The sequence below is a fragment of the Corapipo altera genome, unplaced genomic scaffold (genome assembly GCF_003945725.1).
Source record: "Corapipo altera isolate COAL_440 unplaced genomic scaffold, ASM394572v1 316, whole genome shotgun sequence".
Classification (NCBI taxonomy): Eukaryota; Metazoa; Chordata; class Aves; order Passeriformes; family Pipridae; genus Corapipo; species Corapipo altera.
In genome coordinates, this window is record NW_020884974.1 from 1,144,488 (window position 1) to 1,165,312 (window position 20,825).

Sequence of the window (20,825 nt, forward strand, 5' to 3'; positions counted from 1 at the left end):
GTCCCTGGTCCCCGGGCAGGAGCTCTGTGTCCCTGGTCCCCGGGCAGAGCAGCAGCTCCAGCGGGAGGCTGATTCCCGGGACGGGAGGGGGCATTATCCCGCCATATCCCAGCTCCACGAAGCTCTGCTCCCAGCCCCGCAGCCCTGCAGGCAACACTCCGTGCAGGAGGAATTAACAGTCATTAAGTTTGGCTACTGGAACAGGCACACCCCCTCCGCCAAGGAAGGGACACCTGCTCCAGAGCTCCATCCAGCTGGAATGGAGAACCCTGGAACGCTGGGAGGACCCTGGGACTACAACCTTCTACTTTAAGGTCAGCCTGCTTTTCTAGGAAAAGAAATCTCAAAGATTAAAGGTGTATTCTTTTTATAATCCTACAGGCGAGTTCTGAAATTGAAACCAAGCTCTATTTACCAAATATTATTTAATTAAGCATTTGGCAGTCAACACTTCTCATGTGGGCACAACTGGCATAATCACTGCAGGTTTCAAAGTGATCCAAACTTCTCAGAACAGAGCCTGACTCCCCAAAGATTCACCTCAACCAAAACACTTCCAGTTACAGGACAGCCAGTCAAACAATTCCAAACGAATCTCAGGGAATGTCTGGGAACGTCTTAATTATTGCCACAGAGTTTCAGTGCTGGTTTGTGTGTCATGGCTAATATTATTACTCAAAATAGCATTAAATAGCACGAGCAGATTCATTACTTTCCACATTCATTTTGGTTTGGTGTACTACTGCTAGAACAAAAGCCAAACTATCAGCCAAAATCCACTGAAAAGCCAAGAATGCTGCATTTTCTGCATTAAAGGTTATAAACAGGTACTGCAAACCACCTCTTCCTTAAAATTATTTTAAAAATCTAAATCACTTTGTCATTCCCTTCCCCCCCCCTCGCTTATACTCCCTTCTATCTCACCACAGCAAGAACCATGTGTGGCTTTTTTTCCACAATTTTCCAGGATTTTGAATTTGTTTGAAGCCAAGTGTGATGTTCCCAGATCATTGCCACTCAGGAAAATCCTTGTGCCTCTGAAGACTTTTCAAGCTCCACCCAAATGCACTTCTTTAAACACTTTAAACCTCCAAAACTGGCATCCCGGAATGGGAACAGCACATTCCACTTGAGAAAACTCTTACTTGAGAGCTCCCTGCACTTAGTTTTTAAATGAAGCAAAGAAAAGAAATCAAGAGTGATTGATGTGTGAAGTCTGGCTTTGTGTTCTGGTCAGTCCTGAGGCTGGATAGTGGTGACAGCCCTTCGATCAAGAGCCCATCACGCCGTGCTGCCCAACGCTCACGTGGTGCGTTCCCACGTCACGGCTGTTCCCAAGCACAGGAATGCCAGGACTCAAATGTCTGCCCAGCTGCTCCACTTAAACACAACTGTGCTGTGATAACTGTGGATCCTGAACGCTTCATGTGGGGTACAGACTGAGATTCTCCTCTGCTGCACGTGTGCACCACCGGGCCATGAAAATAAACTGGCTGCACACACTGCCTTCCAGAAGGGAAACTTCCTCCTCTTAAATTCATCTTTCCATTTCACTGGATGTACACTTAAAGGTGCATTTAAGAAGACTCACCTAAATAACCATGATACTAAGTCTTCTCATCCTACACTACACTATCCTCTTATATATCTTGTAAATGCTGCTGGAATATGATTAGCTCAGTTACAAGAGCAAATAAATGTAATAATTAATACACTTTAAATTCTTAATTACATTCAGAATTTTGAATCTGCACAACCCAATGTTTTATTAAAACAGTTGCTCACTGCAGAAAATATTCCAGCATTTAAAAAACCTTCCCCAGGATTATTACTGGAGCATCTCAAACTCCCTACTGTGCCCTAGGACTCCCCTGCAGAGCCACCTGTGATCTTCTCTGGTGAGGCACCAAGACAAGCCCCAGAGGCAAAAGTCACCTTGCCCATGACCCAACAACACAGGGAGTCTCTCTTTCACCTCTCACCTTTAATACAGTCCACTTTCCATGTGCTGTATTTCACTGGAAAGGCAGACAAAGCCCTTGCTCTGTGCCAATTTTGCACAAACTTTTTTGTCAGATTAAGGTATTACCTCCTCAACTCACAAGTGAAGCACTACCTTGGGAGAGATACTTGTTCATCTGTCCATTAAAAGTCAATACTTGTTGAAATAATGATGGACACTCGACTGACACTTGTTGGGACAATGAAACAAAAATGGAATGTAACACCTCCTTAGGTGCTTTTTGGCTTGTCACAGCCCAGCTCAGAAGAATGGACACCTACAACTGTTCACAGTCCATTACCTGTATCAGAAGATAAAACCAGACGTCCTCAAAACATTTCTTTCAGAGATTAGCATTTATTTATGATAAAAACACACTATCTTTTCATGTCTGAGTTTGCACTGGTCCACGTCATGGACCAAGACATGTATCAACATACTTCACACCACTAAACAGGCTCAACTTCTTTAGACCAGGGATTTAAAGTAAGACTCAAGATTTACAACAATTTGTTTTGCTTATTCACTTCTCAGCTGATTTCCACTGAAGATTTAGTCTCACTGATAACTATGACTTGTAGACAAAATTGCTCTATTTCGCTGCAAATCAACCTCAGTTGTGCTCCCACCCCAGCAATGAGGAGAGAGGGAGGGAATATTTGCTATCCCTGGGTAAGAACTGAACGGGAAGGATGGAGCACTGTGGACATTTTCCAAAATCTCTGACATGCAGCCCCAGAGGACACAATACTTGGACTGTCCTCTATAGAGAGCAAGCCTAGAGAGCTCTTCCAAACACACATTATGCATGCAGACTTTAAAAATTTATAAGCAGCAGGCTTTCTGCTTGACTGTTACTGCTGTTCCAGCGACAACCCTCAGCTCTGACACCTCAGCTGCCCATTTAGCACTTGCTTCCAGGACTGGCCTCCCACGCCTCCGAGTCCCAGCACTGTTCATTAGTCCCCTTTCCACACTGCTCCTGCCTTTCCTCCCCTTTCCCATGTAGTCTTTATCTACATCCCTTTTTTCAGCTTCTGCCTCACATCCACTCTACTAAAATCTGAGCTCTTTCCTCCTCCCTCCCTCCCTCCCTCCTCATGGGTTTCTTTTTCCCACTAACAGACACTTCCCACAGTTCTCTAAACATCTGTCACACAACCAAATTAGTGGGGTTTGTTTGTGTGTCCTCCTGGTCTCCCACCCCCCCAATCTGGGTAGTTTTTGCCTTTCTTACCATCTCCTGCTCCTTAAGAACTCAAGCTGAGGAAAGTAAGATCAGACCTATTTACAGCAGCTTCCTAAGTGGAAGGTATTCCCTCGCTGTTGCACCCTGTGCTCAGGAGTCAGGCCTGTGGCTAAAAAATCCGCTTTCTAAAATTAAACCAATCTCACCATGGAAGCACCACATCCTGCTTGGCTTCTTATTTTGCAGCTCCCTGACAGAAGAGAATAAATGTGGTGTCTACACACCCATCACTGGAAACAACAAAAAAAAAAAATCCTCCCTTCACAAACCACACAAATAAAGAGTGACATGAGGCTGTGTTTCCATTACTCCACCACCACTCATCTCCTTAGGAGTAACTCTGCCTCTCACTTTGTCAACATTCCTCTATCCTCCATAAAAATCATAAGCAATCCATCCAGGTTTTACTGTCCGAGGGAATCTCGGGTGAGGGAACAGTGAGGGTGCCAATGCCAAGGTATTTTCTAACGCGAAGGTATTTTCTACCTTGAAGCGCCTCTGAAAAATTCCACAAAGCTGCTGGAAATCGGTGCACACCGGCAGAAAACACTGTACTTCTGCCCACCCACCCCCCCAAACCAAACAAAAACCCGACAAACCCCGTGGTCATTCATCCTCACCAGCTTTCCCCAGAAGCACTAACGTGGGCTGACAGCCCACATTCAGCTGTATTATCCCCCCGTTCCCAGAGCGGGTACAGATGACAGAAAGGGCAGTGACATTGGCAAGCAGCTGTCAGCTCACGTTGTTCACCCCTATTTCCTGCAAAGCCCGGGACTTCCGCGATCCTTTCCCCCCCAGTTACTCCTGAGGGTTCAGGGAGGTGGCGCTGGGGGAAGGCAACGCTGCCCTTGGCCCCGGAGAGCGCGGGGAGCCCCGGCCGGGGTCACACCACAGCCCCGCTGCCCCCCGCCGGCACCGAGCGGCCTCCCGCCCTCCAGGCCGTGCCCACACGGCAACTCCGCGGCCCGAGGAGACGGGCCCCGAGCACCCAACAAAGAGCGGCGGGGCCGCAGCGCCTCCGGCTCCCTCAGCGCGGGGCGCCCGCCCGGGGCCGCCGCCCCGCCCGCTCCCCGGCGCCGAACAAAGAGCGGCCGCACGGCCCTGCCGCCCCCCGCCCGCCCTACCTGGTGCCTCTGAGCGCAGACGGCGCTGAACATATTGGGAGCCTCCGGACTGCAGGGGAAGCCGGTTGCAGGGGCAGCCCCGGCCCGCCGGGAACAGGGAGCGGAGGGCGCGGAGGGCGCGGCGCTGCCGGGAGAGGAGGAGGGCGGCGGGAGCGGAGCGGGAAGCGCGGCCACGGAGCTGCGGGAACCCGCAGGGGCTGCGCCTCGGACCGTTCGCCTGCGCGGGGCGGGAGGAAGCGAGGGAAGGAGGGAAGGAGGCGGTGCTGGGGCGGTGATCAGCCCCGGTCGGCCGGGAATCGAGTCCGGCCGCTCCGCCCTCCGCGGCCGGGGCGCTGCGGGCAATGCGCGTCCGCCTCAGGGGCGGCGGGAGAACGGCCGGGCCCGTGAGGGCTGAGGAGGAGGTGGTAGGGGCGGACCCGCCATGCCCGTTTCTGCCGGTACCCGGCGCCGCCACGGGCGTTGCTGGCAGCGCTGAGCCGCGAGCACAACTGGCTCAGTGACCCTTGTTTTTCAAACCTGGTGCGGCCTGTGTTCTTCAGCCATGGCACCCCCTCAGCTGTGAGACCCCCTCAGCCATGACACCCCCTCAGTCATATCATCCCCTCAGCAATGATCCCCTCAGCCGTGTCACCCCCTCAGCTGCGACACTCCCTCAGCTGCGACACTCCCTCAGCCATGACCTCCTTAGCCATGTCATCCCCTCAGCCATGTCACCCCCTCAGCCATGTCACCTCCTCAACAATGATCCCCTCAGCCATGTCACCTCCTTAGCCATGTCACCTCCTTAGCCATGTCATCCCCTCAGCCATGGCCCCGCCTCAGCCATGACTCCCCCTCGTTTCCCTGGGCTATAGTTCAAGGGGTCATATCTAGTTGACCAAAAAATGCCATGCTTAATGCTGGGAACTCTCCCTGGCAGCCTGCCCTGTGTGTGAGGCAACGCCAGCTCCATCTCGCCTCTTCCAGCACCTCGGAACCCCCTGGGAACGGCATTTTCCCAGCTGGATGAGAAATATCCACACACTCTCTTCACGATAAATCCTGTCTTGCCAGGGAAAGTAATTTGAAAACATCCCTGCTGATAAATGAGGGGCATTGGAAGCCCTGTCTGTTTGTTATGTGTTTGTATGTGAGATAGTGCAGCGGGTTCCTGATTCATGGCTGCGCCTGAGAGCTGCTGCAAGATCATCATAAATAATCCACGGGCCGGGTGAAGGCTGAGGCTCCATGTTTGCTTCCTGATTTAAAGTGCCAAGGTCACCTGGAAGGCAGTGATACACTTCCCTGTGCAATTTCCCTGTGTGCTTCCTCCGGATTCAGAGGCCGCCTTGGTCAGGAAATAGGAAACCTGTAGATTATGTTAGATACAGCTTCAGTGTCTTGCCAGTCAAATGTGCGTGATATATTGTCATATATTATAATATTTACCCATTTCTCTATAATTTTTCAAGAATCTCGGTGGAGAAGCGTGCTTCAAAACACTGAAGTTGGGTGTTTCTGAGATTTCAAGCAGAAAGTGCTTCAAAATACTGCAAATAATGGTCTTGTCTCCTCGGAAGCAGGCATTAAAGCTGTAGGTATATTCCTCACCTACACACCTCTCTGAGATACACAGTGCCCACACTGGAGCTGAGCCCTCCCCAGCTTCTCACTTTGCCTGCAGCAAACAGGACAATCCCGATTTCCCTGAGACATTCTCACTGCCTGCTTTCAGTTTTTAAATCACCAGCCACACCTCAGTCCTGCCTTCCCACTCTCTGCTTGCTTTGTGAATGAAGTTTCTTATCAGGGCCATTGTAATCAGAGGCAAAGCTGGGAGGGAGCAGGAGGTGAAGACAAGAGACAGGAACCATGACCAAATAGCTGGGATGTTCCTTAATTAAGTAAATCTCGGGATTACGTAAGATGCTGTTCCAGTTTTCTCAGGAAAGGAGATGTCTTTATGAATCACCATCAATTTTCATTATCAGCCACCGACTGAGACATCAGAGAGCAAGAGTAGCATCTTCCCCACAGCCCAGTTAGCAGATGAGTGTTCCCAGTTCTCTTCATGTAGACAGGGGAACACGTTTGGGATTTTGGGAAGCATGTCTAATCCAGGACTTCAGGCAGCACCTCCTTTGGGCTGGTTGCATTCTGATGACCCAAACTCACTCCTGGAAAAAAAAAGGTTTTTTTCCTGTGCTTCTTGCTTAGTAATCAACATGAAATGATTTTACATCATTAAAACACCATTGTTCTGGACAACTGTATTTCCTGTGATGATGGAAAAGACTTCTATGACATGCAAATACTTTAATTTCAAATTGCTAGAAACTTTGCAATCCTTCCCAATGAAACTCCTGCTAAATCTTAATTGATTTCTGAAGAAGAACATATTATTGGAAGGGACTAGTGGGATTGAGTTGGAAAGCCCTCTTGTTTTTCATCCCAGTGGCGTGTTCCTCCTAAGCCACTGATGTGGCTCTTCTGCTGGTCCCTGTCCCCACATGTCTCATCTAAAGACCTAATGGCTAAAGGAAAGGCTGCATTTGTTAATTCTGGATATTACAAAGCCTTGATGTCATAACATCAAACTCTGCTTCTGCCAAAGCTGTGTTGTGAAAACCACGTGAGAGGGGAAAATATTAGATTTGGTGAGAGCAAAACACGGGGCTTGGATTGCTGCACTAAAAATGGAGAAAATGCAGAAAAAATAAGTTGGTCCTAGAAGTAAGAACAAGACCTTTTTCTCTTCACATAAAGACAAATCATTCTACAATATGTCTTCAAATCCAGCATCACAGAGTGTTCCTCTGTGGCCAGACTAGCACAGCTCAGTGCAGTGCAGCACCTGAGCCAGGGACACCACCAGCCAAGGATCTGGGCCCTGCTTTGGTTTTAAAGAGCAAAATTGTTTCTATGAGTGAACAAAATGCTTTGTGAAACCCAATACAGTTTAGTGAATTGTCATGTATTGTGTATATATTTAAATTATGTACAGATATGTACTGCAATTGAAGGTTCCATTTGTTCTCTGTAATTCTCACACCGGTCTGCTCATCCATAGCTTTTCCTTGCTGCATGTTGGAGAGGTTTTCCATAATTCATTCTGGTTGCAGAAGTCTTTGTGTAGAACACATTTTGTCTGTGCCTTGGCTCTCAGAGTCCTTAGCAATGACATTTTAATGTTGTTTGGGCTGTGTTGGGATTGATGGTCCGTGCTGGACTCTTTCCTGTAAACTCTGGCACCTCATTTGCCATCTGGCTGGCTGATAAGAGCTTCTCTGAGCAGGGCACTTCATCTCCTTTCCTTTCCCCGTGGCAAAGCAGTGATGATCTTGGATAAATTCTTTACTTAGGAGCAAAGATTGTAGGAAATTTATAAGCACTATGGAGGAATATTAAAAGACCCAGTTTTAATAGCCATGGCCTTACATTTTGAAGGCAGGTTCTCTGTCAAGTCTCTGTTCATCTTTCTTGAACAATGTAAACATCTTTCCCTTCTTCCTTCCCATTCTTCCACCAGAGTCACCTTCCTTGATTTGTGCTGGACAGAAAGTCAGAGCCTGTCTGCCACAACAGGGCTGTAAATTATGCCTTGTCTCATTTCCATTAAGCAAATAGAAGTCTCTCTAATTCATTCCATTGGATTAAGTCCACAGAAAATGTACAGAGGATTCCGAGAGAGCAGCTAGTTAATGTCTTAAAAAAAACCCTTCTTCTGACTACCTGTCCTTGAAGGATCAATCCTGCCATCTCAAAGACAACAGCTTTTGGGATGAAGCCTCGTGTGAACTCCCAGCTGCAGATATATCTTACACAGAGAAGATTGTGACAATTTTTGAAAAATTACAGCTTTTATAACTCTTTCAAGACAATTCTCCCCAGGCAACTGTGAGCAGATCCATCCTGGGCATGGAGATCCTACCTTTCTTTACATTACAAGTTATTTTCCCTTGGCCTGGGACAGTATTTAACCCAGATGTGACATCAGTTCACAAGTGTGGATGTGTTCAAAGCAGTGCCTGTCCTGTCCCCATTCTTGGAGCAGACAAATCAAAAGGTGATATTCAGATCTGATCCCCAGCAAATGGAGTGGCACATTTGTGGCTGCCCCATCCCTGGAAGTGTCCAAGGCCAGGTTGGAGCAACCTGGTCCAAGGGAAGGTGTCCCTGGCCAGGGGGGTGGAACAAGATGAGCTTTAAAGTCCCTTCCAACCCAAACCAGTCTGGGATTCTTTGGTTTTAAGGAGACTGGACTAAAGTCTGATCCTTTGGAGTACACACCTTCAAGAGTTTCTGACCAGGCATGAGCTGTTAAAAAATCTCTAGTTTATGGCTTTCCTGTAGAACTTGAAATGTGGTTATTGTTTATTTAGGACCAGGAGCCTGGTTAAAATTAAATGCTTTCCAGCTGTATTAAGTTGTGCTTGCTGGGCAGTGGTATTTGCAAGTATGTTCTACTTGTACATTATAAAAATGGTGATTCTTTCCATACACCTGTAGGTCTTTCGTGCTTCCATAAGGACAATAGTTTCTTTGGCTGAAACATCCCGTCCAGAGGGTTACAATAAAACACTTTGCACTTGAATTGTTTGCCTTCCTGACCCCTCAGCTTTCTGCCAGCTTCTGACTGTGCCTGCAAGTAAGAGCTTTGTACTATTTGTCCTTGAGGTTGCACTTACTAAATATGTTTGCTGCCTGTACTGCAGCCTGGGAGCTCCCTATTTGCTCCTCCTTCTTTTTATTTTTCTCCATCTGAAGCTACATCGTTGCTAATGAAAAATCAAAATGTGAAGAAAAATGAGTTAGAAATTTTAAATTATGAGTGTTTCTTCAAATATTAAGAATGATAACACTGTGAAATCTCTTTTACAAGCAAAGCTCTTTTTTCAGCTTTTACAGAAGAGCCCACTGTCCCTCAATTTTATTTTTTTAATTAATGCTAACATAAAGCTGTGAGAACAAAATTGATTTAGGAGTTGGACTGCGCATTTGTAATCTCTGCACAAACAGAAGGGTAGATTTCTAAAGTTACTTTAACTCTGCTTATATGTTTCAGCCACAATAATGCTATGACTAACTTAATTAGGAAAAAAAAAGGAAGAAAAATGTAGAAAAACCTTTCTGTCCTGTGAAAGGAAAGCTGTTGCTGCTGTGAGAATTGCTATTCCTGCTGGCAGAAAGGCAGGAGGTTAATGAGAACCCCTCCTTGAGGGTTGGTTTTCTCAATTTTCTCATGTGCACAGGAACAAGCCAAAGGTGAGCTACACTGTTTCTTGATGAAGAGCAATGAATTAATTTTAAACTCCATCATTCATTCCATAGAACACAGAAATTTAGTGTAATTGTGTCCTCACTCTGTACTGACAGTGAAAAATAACTTTCTGAGACATGGATTCTCTTTGATTTCATCGGTGTCATGTTACGATAGGGCAGAGCAGCACAGGGAAAAGTGTAAGGAGCACATTTGGAGCAAGAGATACTTTTCTTGCATCACCAGTGTCTCCCCTCCAGAATCTGAATTACCCCACGGCCTTGAGAGGGGACAGAAAGGCTGGAGAGATTTAAAATTCCAGCACTCTGCCCGTGGGGACGAACTAGATGCACCAAGGGTCTGTAACATACGCTCGGTGTCACGCCCACGTGCCCTCCTGAGCACTGCAGGTTCCACGGGAAGGTCATGCCTGTCACTCTTTGGCCCCATCCTTCTGGCACAGAGAGTGAGAACAGCTACAGGCTCGTGTTACCCAGGGGCATTAACTGTGCTGGGTGGAATGCCCAGCTTATTTCTTTGAATGAATGTATGTGTATCCCACAGTGCCATCCTTATGTTAACCTACCAGCACAGCCAGGAGAGGCAGTCGAAGAACAAACTCAGTTTTTATTAAAATGAAACGCTCTGTTTTGACCCTGGTGTTAAGGACTCAGTTATTGTCATATATAAGATGGAGAGTTTGAAACATGCTGTCTGTGGTGCCAAGAGAATTGCTGTGTGTGTTTTGTTCCAACTCCAGAGCTCTGCAGCCATCCCTACCAGCAAGTTCCTGCCCCTGTCAGTTAAAAGCCTGTTTACCTTTGAACTCAGTGGGAACAAGAACCAGGCCCTTGTGCAACTGTGGGAAATAATTGACTGCAGTAACATTTCCACAGCCCTGTGAGCTGATTTGAACCAGATTACTCAGGTAATTGCAGCAGGGTTTACTTACAGTTTCACGTCCTTAATTACCACCCAAGTCTCCAGCATTAGGAGTGATATGTATTTAGGGACAAGAGGAAAAGGCACCAGTGGTTTTCTACAAGCTGTGTTCAGACCCAAAAACTCACATGGCCACTCCAAAAACCAGAGTGTGTATTCAGTTTTTGTGAATTCTAGGAGGTACTAGAGCAAACAAAGCAGGTGTTCCTTTTATATCAGTCCTGAGGCCTGAAGTTTAAAAAGAAACTGAGAGTGTTGTCTTGCTTGCCCCCAGAACTGATAATCTATCTTCATCTCTTAATTTTTGCCTCCTGTTCATTTATGGTCTCTCTTCTCAATGTCCTTTCTTCACTAATTTTCGTTGCCTGCTTTTATGACTTTTGGCAAACCCCAAGGTGTTAAATTACTGACTCTTCATTAGAGAGAACAATCCCCAGTGGCTCTGCCTTGTGGTACTTTTATGGGGTGCCTTATCTTTTCCTTTCACTTCTAAATGAACATATCTGACATGTTTGATGGGAAAGGGGAAGTGGCATTGCCATTTATAAAGTCCAGTTTGAAATCTGTAAGTGAAAGCTGGGTCCCTTTTGGTTTTGTAATCGCTCCCTTTTTATGAGTGAATTTATTTGGAATTCTACCACACTTGCTTTTCTTGAAGTTTTCCCTGCCGTAATCTCTGATCCCATCACAAAAATGAATGACTGCAGTCTCACAGCAGCTCAGAGAGATTTACAGACCTCATTTTGCAGCTTAAGAAGCTGAGGCTCAAAAAGGCCAAGTCACTGGTTCAAGTCACAAAGGAAGAATGGAGCAAAACTGTGAGTTAAATTTGGAACAGCCAGGTCCTGTATACACACTTTCACCCTAAAGCCATTGTTCTGGTGTGATGCAAAGAGCAATGTGACTCATGCACATACATGTCTTTTTTATATAACTGTTTAGAACAGGACCAGCTTATGAATATGAATAACCCAGGATGATTTTGGGGAGGAAATATCCAGGAAGATGAATTATCATTTGGATAAGATAAAATACTTGAGGTTTTTTAAGTCATCGATGAAGGCTGATGGCCAAAATAACTGGCTGGCTGCAGGTATCGCTGTAGTATCTTCCCATCCTTCCTAGCTACCTCCCTGAAAAATTAAATCCTGGCACTAGGAACTGCATATTTGGGGAAAGAATGGGTAACAGCATGGTCATAGTGAAAAGTTTGGTGGAGGAGATAGAACAAGGAAACAGTCGCAAGCTTTCCAGGACTTCTCAATTTCAGAATGAAAAACTCCAAACCCAACCCAACCACACAGGCCGAATGAAGGAGATATCATTTGACACTGTGACATCATTCCTGTCAGCAGTAACCCTCCCTTACCCTTCTCCACTCAATCCTTCTTTGGCCACAAACTAACTCTCTTGACAAACTCAACTTTGCCAGTCCTGACTCCTCCTTACCTTAGGACTTGCTTAGCTCATTATTATCCACGGCCATTTTTCCAGTCTCCATTCAAATTCCCAGGCCCACCTCTGGTTCCTCTGCCTGAAAACCCACCTTTGCCCACCACACCTCTCGACACTGGTTCCTTGGGAACTCTCTCTGCCTGCTCCAGGCTGCTCCCTCCCTCCCTCCCAGCTGAGGTCAGGGAGCAGCTGGTGGAGTTGGATGTCATTCCTCCCCTGGCAGAGGCTGAAACACTTGCTCTCCTGTCTCAGACCACCGGCACTGTACGTGCAGCTGCTGCTGTGTCCGGAGGAACAGGAGATGGGAAACCTATTCCTAGACATGGCAAACACGTGTCCTGAGTCTGTGTGGTTGAAGCGAGTCAGTTCTGCGGAATAATCTTGGATCATTCACCTGCTGCCTCCTCTCTGTGCTGAGGGGCTGAGCAGATTCCAGGGACTAGGATGGCACTGCAGTGTGCCTTTGGCTGAGTGTTGTGCTTTGCTCTCAGGGCACTGGGGTTTGGTGGTGGACACATGATTGAAATGGCTGAAATACAGAAAATGAGCTAATGGGGAAGAGGCACAAGCTGCAGCTGGACTAACATTCCCTTCAGGAGAAGGGGAAGGGATGTCAACAGCTGCCACAAGAAGGGATCCCTTTCTTGCTGCTGTACAAGCAAAGCAGAGATGATCTACAGCAGTTTATTGCACAGCCTGTTGGATTACTTGGGATGACTATTCTACAGTCACCTGGAATTCCATTCATAACAAACAAAGGAGGAGTTTTTTCAGGATGATGCTGATCTCCTTCTATGAAAACAGAAATATGACAGACATTATATGTGCATCCAGTGCCACCCCCTGCCATGAACAGGGACACCTTCCACTAGCCCAGGGTGCCCCAAGCCCCGTCCAACCTGGCCTTGGATGAAGGTGATGGGTGCATGACAAGCTGTTATTCCCTAAATCTGTCAGTAATAGAGGACATAGGTTGAAACAGGTAAAAGGTAAATTTGAAACTTTAATTGAAGAAAGTACTTCTTTAAGTGACATGTAATGAACTTCTGGAATTTGCATCCTGAGGAGGCGATGGAGGCTGATTTGGAATGGGATTACAGAAATTCATGGATGCCAGGTACATGAATAGCTACTACAGGGAATAGTCAGAGATGTATCCTCTAATATCCCTAACTCAGGGCAGTAGGAGGGACCACAGGAATTGGCTCATGGACTCTCCTGAAACACCATTTTCTGTTCCCAGTTGTCTGTGAGATGGACCTTTGGCCTGAGTGCCTATAAATAGGCCTGGGGTTGCTAAATATGTATCTTAGATACTTGGATTTGCTTTAGTTTTGAGTACTACAGTACCCAATAATCTGTGAGCAGAATACAGTGTCCATAAACAGCAGATAAAACACTCAGGGGTATTGGGAAACAAACTACAGCCAGGCACAAAAATAACCACTTCAAATACATACTGAGGAAGAGTTTACTCCTTCATGGTCCGACATTTTTGATATCAAACAGAACTTGTGCCTAAAAGAGACAACCAGCATCGCTGCTCCGGTTTCCTGAGTCCTTTGGAGGCGTGGAAATAAGCAGTTTTGTACTTGCAGAGGTCTCTGGAGGCGGAATTCCAGGGGAATGGTACTGGAATGTAGCCCCTTTTATCTCTCCAGAAGCTGCCCACAGTTAGGGTGGGTGCAGCCTGAATTTTGGGATTTTTTAATGGCCCAACATACTCCTGGTGTTGTCAAACACTCACAGTACAGCAGTGATTAACTTTGAACCTTGTCTGATCTACAAGTGACCCAATCTACTGCCAGCACATCACTCCTCACAGCAAGTGAGAGATGTGGGGGGACAAAGAACCCCCATTTAAAGACACGAGATGAGCCAGTTTGTGTAATTTTTTTAATTTGGGCTCAGATTCCTTTCTGGGTCAGTACATTTGCTGCATATTGATTTTCCTGGAGTTACATAAGGCCTAAACCAGCCCTTTGTCACCAAAAGCAGTGCAGCTGTTTCCAGGACCATGAGTCATGCATGTGACTTCTCTTTTTAACTTCCCACTGGCTGTTTAAAAATACACTTTAAATCAGTTCTGCTTTTCAACACCAAAGAGAAATGGCAGTAACTTTTCCCAAGAACTGGAGATTTGGGCCAAACATTAAGTTTGTGCTGAGAAGTTGTGATAAACTCAGATATTGACATGGTGTTACAGAATATGGGAGATATATATCTGATTACATCTAAAATTCAGGTTGGAGGTACTGGAATTGTCTTATTTAAGATATAGTGAAACAAATTAATGTTAGCAGGAGTGGGGAAAATTGAGAATTTCCGGCTACACTGGCACTTCTTTGGGAATGTGTTCATTTGCAGTTAATTAAACATTAAAGCCTATGAAAGTGGGTCTGCTGAAAAAAATAATAAATGCAGGTACAGGGTGAGAGTGAAATTCTCGTCGAAGTATCTTGTGTAATCCCATCTGGATTAGCAAAACAGCCACTGCTGATTAAGACCAGCTTTTCCTTGGCCTCTTCCAGAGCTGTAACAACCTGGTCTTCACGTACTTGTTTTTGAACCTTGTTTTGTTTTGCTCCAGCTTTTGTGCCAGGGATCTAACCTGACCAGGATGTGCCTCCAAAGGGAACTCTTTGTGCTCTTCTGGAGTACCATCGTGTCATGCTTGGCCTGGGTCCCTGCCATGATCCCAAGATGGAGCAGTCTGTGCTCCCAGCATCTCCCAGGTGCCTGCTGGGCCGAGCCAGACTGTGGGAGCAGTGGCTTTACAGCACTTTAGATTGGATTGGCTGAAGTCACACCACTAGTTATACAATATTCACATATCATATTATATTTGTATGATAAATATGTGAAATCTATCTATTTGCACTCATCACCTCTAAGGCTTTTGATCTGCTTTGTGAGCTGAGAGGACAGCATGTATCCTCCTGGCTGCTGTGTCCAAGGTCAAAAACTCAGGGAAGGGTTGTTGAGTGACATCTCCAACGTTTGTACAGTTCCATTCATCTCACTTGCATAAATTTCAACAAATGAGTTATTTTTAGTAAAAAGAATGGCAGAGGCATGATGATGCAAGAAAGGCTGAGACATGACTTGACAGTTCTTTTGTACATTATGAACCTCTCTGGTTTTGCAGGAAACTCAAAAACCCGATGCGAGGTTTTTATGATGGATTTTTCCAAGGCAAAAATCTATGGACTGGCTTCATACCACCAGCACAGTTTAGGTAAATGAATGCATTTAAGAGGATAGATACTAAATTTTACATCAATTTATACTGACACACCCAGAAATACATACAAGAACACAAATAGAATTTATTTATATATATATATATGTGTGTGTGTCAAAATTCTATCCCAGCCCAAACCAAGACACTCTGGGAGTTGTACAGAGACATGTGTCAGCTCTTAGGTGGGAGGCATATCCAAGTTACCTTCCTTGGGATAACCCTGTAAGCAACCACATGCACAAGTCAGGGCAGGATCAGGCCTTTTATAAAGCAAAGCTGCTGCTTAGCAACTATTTTCTGCCTGGGTGAAAGCAGGAACCTTGACAATCATAAACAAATATCTAGGTCCAGGCAGAGGCCAAGTTAAATAAAATGTCCTTTACCCCAACTCTGTCTGCTCCTTTTAATTCATGGTAAAAATTTCCATGAAAAACAAGAGGGGGTGTAGGACACAGAGCTTTAAAGGAGAGGGTTAAAAGAGAAATAAACATGATGCACAGGAAGTTTTCAGCCACTGTAGGAAATAAATAAGACCTCGAGAGGAGATAAAAATAATTTAATTCAGTCTTTTGAAGGCAAAATTTAAAGTGGATTTAAAATTTTCCTTTTTTCCCTCCACAAGTAATAATTACAAATATGTGTTATTTCTCCAGTAAAACTTAATGTGGAATGAAGAAGCCAAGGATATCTTTATTCTCAGGTATTTTTGGTCATGTCAGCCAGACATTCTCATGCATTAATCAGAATTAGTGCCCAAGGATGAGCTCCAAAAAGAGAGCCCCAGCCAGCAACCTACAGAGCTCTTGCATTTGCTCACTGCCATCATGTGCTGCCTGGAAAATTGCTAAAAGCCCAATTTCCAGAGGTCTTTGTATCCCTAGGGATGCAGCTGGCACCCAGACACTGCATTTTCAAAGGAAAATCTAATGCCAAGAAAATGAGGTTCCTAAATCTCTGGGTAACTGGATGCTTAATCTATTAAGGTACTTTTGAAAATCCCATTAGGCATCTAACTCACTTCCCAGCCCGGCTGTAGGGTAAATCCCTAGGGACTGATCTCTCTGCAGGCATCTCTCTGTATTTTTTGAGTGCAATACACATAATCAGGGCCCAATATCCATGTAAAGTAGCATAAAATCTCCCCAAAGGATGAACGAGACAGGCAACCCCACTGTTATCATCTCCTGATCTAGAAATTTTCGGGCAGAGAGACTGACCTTCATGCCTTTTCCAACAAAAAAGGCTTCTGGGTAACATGGGAAAAATACAGAGCCCTGCTTGTATTTTCAAAAGCACCTGAACCTTTTGCTTTTCTTGGAGGCTTAAATACTTCCAAACACCTGGTGCTAAGGATTTAATGGTAAAGAAATCAACTTTAGATGCTAAAATTGTGGCATTGCTTTGAAAATCCAGCCAGGAGAATCCCAGAATGGTTTGGGTTGGAAGGGGTACTAAACTTATCCAGGGGCAGGGGCATGGGACAGGGACACCTTCCACTAGCCCAGGTTGCTCCAAGCCCCGTCCAACCTGGCCTTGGACACTTCCAGGGATCCAGGGGCAGCCACAGCTTCTCTGGGCAACCTGTGCCAGGGCCTCACCACCCTCACAGGGAAGAATATGGAATGGATTAAGTTGCTATACTAATCCAGTAATAAAAAATACAAGGGAAATTGTCTTTTGAAAATTGCTGAATCTTTTGGAGCACAGCAAGAATTTTCCTGTAAAGCAGAAGGGAACAGAAAACATTTTAAGTCCTTAATATAATGATAATGCTTTTAAATTCACACTAAGAACAAATGACACACTCATATGTTTAAAGCTTTTTTACTGTAGAATTTCCACGTTTTGGCCCCCAGGGGCTGCTTTTGTACAAACCCATTTTGACACACTCACTAATCTTTGGAGGGCTTTGAGCAAGGAAATTATATGTAAGCCAGAGGCATGCCTGCATAATGCCATCATAAACAAAGTTAAGCAAGACAAAAATACGTATATATTTTCTGTTTATCTTCCTATATCAGGTGTTGTAAAAACCTCGATGAATTGGTGCTGTTATTTTTAAGCAGGTTAAGCTGGTTTTGTCACTAAGTATTGGGTGGGTTTTGATTAGAGACAGAGCAGTGCTTTTAGGAGGCATGGAACACTGACAGACTTCGTGATGGTTCTCTTGATACCACTGCTCTTAAAAGACAAATTAAACCTCTAAAAAGTACCTTTTAAAAATAATTCTGGTTAAAAAGAAGTATGTGTTTTCTGGGAAGCAACTCTTGGGTGGGAAATCACAGGACTGTGTGACAGCCAAGGAGGGTTTCTGGATTGCTGATGGTTACAAGAGCTTTCATTTTCATAAGGTTTTCCATCGTGAGACTGATGCTACCCTTGAGCCTGAAAATGGCTGGCAAGAGGCTTCTGGGTGCCCAGAGGAGACTGTCACAGCAGTGCCTGTGGGGAGATGCTGGAGTCACTGAGGCAGAGCAAGTCCTTCTCTGAGCCAACTGATCCTTGGCAGGTTGCAAACAGAGCAAAACTGTGAGTAACTGCCCTCAGAATGGAAAAGGGAGATGATATCAATTCACTTTGGTTGCATTTCCATCAGTGTTTATCAAGGGAAAGTACTCCTGGGTGAAAGAGAACATCACATACAGGGCGTTCAGGAAATCACCACCGAAGCTGAACATGGATGAAAATTTAATGGGGCTTGTAGATTATAACTGGTGTCTTTCATGAGCACCACGGAATGCCCAGGGAAGTCATGTGGTGGGAAATTAAGTTTACAACCCCAGTCCACATGAGTGGATGGAGCCTCCTCATGTGTTATGCTCTAATTGCAATTAAGAGCTCTGTGTACAGGAAGTCTCTTAGCAATTAAATGTTCTGCTTGAGCTTGGGATCAGGACTGTACTCAGATGTAACTGATGAGCTGGAGAAGGTCTGTAAGACCAAAAGCAATGTGAGAATAAACAAACACACCTCCTTCATGGAAAACAACATAGGATCACAGAGTCATTAAGGTTGGAAAAGGCCTCCAAGACCATGGAGTCCACCCTGTGCCTGATCCCCACCTTGTCACCCAGCCCAGAGCACTGAGTGCCACGGCCAGTCACTCCCTGTGCTCGTAAACTCTTGTGCAAATACTTCCTGGGAATAAATATAAAAATAGAACATTCAGTTAAACCCTAAAAGTGTCACAGTAGCAGGACCTTCCCCTTCAGGCTGGTGACAGACCGAGGAGAGTCCTCCCTGGCAGCCGAGCTCAGACTGAGCTGCTCTGTGTGGCGTGTGAGGTGCATCATCCAGCTGAAAGCTGAACTTCATAGGAGCTGCTTACCCTGGATCACCTTACCTTTCCCAGTGGAGGTCTGGAGGTTTAAATGCTCACCTACACGCTGCTTATTTTGCCTTAGTGCCTTCATGACTCAGTGGGTCAATAGGCCAAAGCCCAACTACCCCAGCTTCAGGCTGAACTTTAGGCTGGGAGGAAGAACAAGATCTTCCTCAGATGAAAGGATCAATATCTTTCATTTAAACTTCACAAAGAGCTAATAAAGCTCACCCATCTTTGCACAGAGGAAGCAGGTATCAATCTCATCTCCTGAGTGCTGGTGTCTCGGAGAGATGGGAAGCAACTTGCCCAGTTGAGCTGGATCCCTGTTTTGATCAGCAGGTAACATCCTCAACATAAGAAGATGTTGGTTTTAGGTATTAACACTACACTATACAAAACCTGCCTTCAGCTGAAAAATGGGTTGTTTAATGAGGGAATAAATACAATGAATCCCTTTGAAATGCAAAACTGCTTTTGGTAGTAGCAGAGTAAATATTAAAAGTACTTCTTACTAATCAAACTCAGATGTTCCCTGCCCAAAACTGGATGCACAGCAGTCAATGGGCTCAATACAACAAAGACAAAATATAATTAGTAATAATAATAATCCATGCAGATTCCACCAGAAGGGCACTATAATACCCTACTCCAGTTCTCTTTGTCTCTGCACAGATGTCTTCTTATTTCTTTGCAGCCCATTGACAGTGACATCGTTCCTCAAGGGAATGAGGAGTTATTTCTGTAACATTTCAAAGTTGAAATTTATATTTTAATGTGGCAATAGTATTTAACATACAGCAAGGCACTGAAATAGGGCCTGAAAATGTCAGCTGTTATGAGCAGTGCTTTGTGGAAAGGGATTATTCACTTGTTTGCTTCATTCCAATATTTAGTTAGAAATGTCACCACTGTGGAGTTCAACCACCTCTCTCATAATTTAGATAATTTTACTTTTTTTAGGGATTTGCTCTTATTTCACAGTGATAACAAACACTGCCACTTTCATAAACAGCCATTATCTCTTTCCCTCCACAAATTATTTTCATGGAGCAAATACATGGAGAATTTGCAAATATGGGACCACAGTTTCAGATGCTTCCTGTTGACTTACCTTGTCCCTCTGTGGGGGTGCTGAGGCCCTGGCACAGGTTGCCCAGAGAAGCTGTGGCTGCTCCTGGATCCCTGGAAGTGTCCAAGGCCAGGTTGGACGGGGCTTGGAGCAACCTGGGCTAGTGGAAGGTGTCCCTGCCTGTGGCAGGGGGTGGAACTGGATGATCTTCAAGGTCTCTTCCCACCTAAACCATTCCATGAGTCTCTGATATGTCTGGGAGGTTGTGGAGAGCAGGAGTGACCAGGAAAGGTTTGCAGCTGCCCAAACCCTGTCTGCCCAATCTCAGCAAAATCTGAAGCAAAGGCCAACTGCTCCGAGTTCCAACAGCTAATGGAAATCTGCCCTCTTTCAGTTAAAACTCATTATCCCTCGTCCTATCACTACATGCCCTTGTAAAATGCATATATAAGTGTATATATAAAAATATGTAGAGCTGTAAAACCTGGTGGGGACCTTGAGTCATAATTTTGGTACTCACTCTCTCACCTACAGAAAAGTGGCAAATGCACTATTTCTGTGGATGGCAGACAGACCAGAGAGCAATTACACTCCCCAGTGTGGAACATCTCACATCAACAAGGCTCACTTTGGTGCTGGGGATTCAGTGGGATACAGCTCCAGTGGGCTCTGGCACAGACCCTAAATATAGAACATTACATGACCTTAATGTTGCTTTCGAAAATAGACTGCTGATACTGAGACTTACATAAAGAAATACATAAATTTACTGTTCAACATGGTGGATAAATGCCCTGTGGCAAACATCTATTAGAGAAGTAGAATGTAATTAAGGTTACTTAATGCTGGGAAAGTAAACATTACTTGGGTTATTTTGTCATTCCTAATCTATTAATCAAATCCATCTCAGTTATATTTCCTTATTCACTGTCTTTACTAATGGAGCCTCAATTTCCCTTTCTTCTAAAAGTAATATTTATGTTCCACGCTTAATGTATTTTATGTTTTAATGAAGAACCTCAGTGTTGAAGTGAACATGGGGTTTTTTTCTGTCTTTGAATTTTACATTTACTGTTCCACCAAAAAGCAGCTGGGCTTCACACCCAATACACTTTTTCACTTGCAAAACCATATCAGTTAACTAGAGAAAGCATTTTAGCTGCCTGTAGGCTC

General features: G+C 45.1%; 3 long non-coding RNA genes across 3 annotated transcripts; 2 read left to right on the forward strand and 1 right to left on the reverse strand.

The window, feature by feature from the left end:
* Window positions 1–4,560: 4,560 nt before the first annotated feature.
* Window positions 4,561–10,352, forward strand: LOC113957632. Its single transcript, XR_003531242.1, has 3 exons — window positions 4,561–4,782; window positions 8,867–9,005; window positions 9,423–10,352. It is a non-coding gene; the product is annotated as an uncharacterized LOC113957632 (long non-coding RNA).
* Window positions 6,235–12,150, reverse strand: LOC113957629. The gene is made up of 2 exons (XR_003531240.1): window positions 12,009–12,150; window positions 6,235–6,534 (listed from the first exon to the last, which is right to left on the reverse strand). It is a non-coding gene; the product is annotated as an uncharacterized LOC113957629 (long non-coding RNA).
* On the forward strand, window positions 10,375–20,520 carry LOC113957631. The gene is made up of 4 exons (XR_003531241.1): window positions 10,375–10,545; window positions 15,163–15,252; window positions 17,610–17,787; window positions 20,187–20,520. It is a non-coding gene; the product is annotated as an uncharacterized LOC113957631 (long non-coding RNA).
* The last annotated feature ends 305 nt before the right edge of the window (window positions 20,521–20,825 follow it).